This window comes from Dendrobates tinctorius, unplaced genomic scaffold (assembly GCF_039654945.1).
Source record: "Dendrobates tinctorius isolate UK_male_01 unplaced genomic scaffold, ASM3965494v1 ptg000008l, whole genome shotgun sequence".
NCBI lineage: Eukaryota > Metazoa > Chordata > Amphibia > Anura > Dendrobatidae > Dendrobates > Dendrobates tinctorius.
In genome coordinates this window covers 49,869,575-49,872,500 of record NW_027361676.1, presented here as the reverse complement: position 1 = coordinate 49,872,500, position 2,926 = coordinate 49,869,575, and positions in this window count along the sequence as shown.

Genomic DNA, 2,926 nt, shown 5'->3' with positions numbered 1-2,926 from the left:
ACCAGGCCTCAGTGACGGAGGGGAAAATGAACTCACAACACAGGTGCAAACTAAGAGTTGCCATCTCCATCCATAGCTAGCAAATAAATATGCACTCTAGTGATATAGCATGTAAGTACATGAAATATGAATTGCATTACTGCTCTGGAAAATAGGAAAAAAAATGAAGATACTTAGCACATAATTTGGTCAATTCAAGCTTGCCCATGAGCTGCGGCAAGGCGATCTTCTTTTGCTGGGAACCTATCCTAATGTGATTCCTCTGAGACCTTTCCACTAGTCCAGTACTGAACCCCTTATCCCCCAACCACATATATTGTATTTTTAAAAAATACTGAAGTAATAATATTTTTTATTTGTTTTTACATTTTTTTATTACATTTATGTTTTTAATGTAACTATTATATTAACCCATCACTAACTGTAGCATTATCCTGTAAATCTAATCTTAACGTTAATTCTAGATATTACCTTAGTAAGGTTTAGAAAAGGTATACAAAAAACTTAATTATATTGTTTTACAGGAACACTTTTTTGCAGGTCTTTTTCTCGTCACTCAGAAAACTACAAGTGAAAAGAGAAGCTTGGAGTTGTGGGAGAGCACATGGCAGACTGTCATCTCAGTCGCTGCATATGCAGAGGGCAGCAGCCAAAATGAGTTGGTCATGGGTGACTGCCCTCTGCATAGGCAGTGACTGAAATGATAAAGCTCACTTCATCATAATCATAGCTTTCTCTTAGGCCACGTGCACACATTGAGTATTTGGTGAGGGCTTTTTCTTCGGTATTTGTAAGCCAAAACCAAGTGTTAGTGAAAAATGTAGAAGTGGTGACTTGTTTCTATTATACTTTTCCTCTCTCTGTTCTATTGCTGGTTTTGACTTACAAATACTGAGGTAAAAAAACTATTCAAATACTCAACATGTGCACATGGCCTTATGATTCAACTACTTTGAAGGAAACAACAGTTGAGATAAGTTTTTCATTGGCTGCTGCATTCTGCTTGGGTAGCGACCAAAATGACAAAGCTCCCTGAATCCTAACTTTGACAAAAAGTTTTACTGCTGTGCTGGGTTTTACTTATTTAGATCACTGACCGGGCACTCACTGCTCTACCTGCTCTACTTCAAGAAGCTGAGTAAGGGCAGAGGCGAAATTTGCAACCCCGTAGAATTTGGTTCATGGGCAACCGTCCCTGTGGTACCCACACCTCCGCCCCACTGTGCTTACCTCAAATATATGAGAAAAATGCTGCATAATTCATTCTGTTTATTAAGAGCTATTTTCAAGTTATTAAATTGGTTTAATTAGACAGCATGAAATAAGCAAGTTTGCTATTGACTTGCTTTTTCTATCTGCTATTATTCTCCTGCAACGAGAGATTTTATCTTTCAGAGCATACAGCTGGTTTCTATGAAGCTTGGCCATTAATGCCTGTCCACACACTGGCCAAGAGTGCACAGCAGTTACATTCCAGAGCAGTGGTTAACTCCTAACTTACCAGCCACCTGTCTCAAGCCCATTGATTTATATACAGCAGTTATCTCCGCTCCTGAGTTGCTGTTACTAAAAATCTTGCAAATGTCCACAATAAGTTTCTCCTAGAGTAGGTCTCATAATCATGGTTCTGTCCCTAAAAATGTGCTTGTTCAAATGCCCTATTATCTCTCTATGTACATATACTGATAGCAGTGTACACTGCAGATCAAGCCACTGATGCTGAATGTGTTAAGGTACTGTCACACTTAGCGATGCACCAGCGATCCCGACCATCGATATGACGCGGTCAGGATCACTGGTACATCGCTAAGTGGTCGCTAGTGAGCTGCCACACAGGCAGATCTCACCAGCAACATCGCTGGGGTCGGGGGTCGCTACTTACCTGTCACACCAGGCGATCCGGCGTCCTCCCGCCCGGCTCCACGCGTCGCTCGTCGTCACAGCAGGAAGCGCCGCAGGAAGCTGACGATGAGAAACAGTCCAGCCTGTTCTCGCGCGATCAGCGATAAGCAGCGGGGGAGCGGGTTGTAGGTAAGTATCACACATAGCGATATCGCTAGCAATATCGATATAACGTCACAAGTTATAGCGATATTGCTAGCGATATCTCTTAGTGTGACATGCCCTTTAGGGTATGTTTCCACGGTCCAGAAACATTCAGTATTTGCTACGGATTGGATGCTGTGTACAGCCGCAGCTTCCAATACGCAGCGTCCAGATGTTACAGCATAGTGGAGGGGATTTTATGAAATCCCATCTCCACTATGTGTGCAGGGCCGCATTTGGCGGCCCTGCGTATCTGAACATGCGGCGCGTCTTTCCAGACCGCAGTATGTCTATTTATCTTGTGGGGACGATCCGTTTCCGCAAGATAAATAACCCTGTTATAGATACAATGCGGTGATTCCACATGTGCTCAATGAACACATGCAGTATCAACGGGCGTACAAAGGGGGGCGGCGCTTTGGGCGGAGCGAGGTTTCCGCTGCGTCCAAATCGCTGCCAGTACGCCCTGTGGAGACGTACCCTTACAGCAGAACTTATGATGATTCTGTGCTTTATGGCTCTGCTAATATTACATCTTTTCTGCCCCCTATAACCGTCTTCTTTCAAGGAGTGATTGCTTCCAGAAACCAAGAAATAAGGAAATTGTAAGGCAGTTGTCCCCAACGTAGACGCATCAGTGAACGGAGAGCACTGTCCATAATGTCTAATGTTGCAGACAAGCAGTCTCACGGCCTGTGTGGGCCCATTGCTAGCACTCATTTGAAAAGCCTGTTACACAGCACAGAATTTCCCCCACTCCTCCTCCACTTTAGAAACACCATTCTGTGTGTACATAATATGAGAACTCTAAGCTGTGCTCAGACGGAGAGAGCTGGGGGATTTATGGAGCACTCTCATTCAGATAAGTAGCACATGTAGC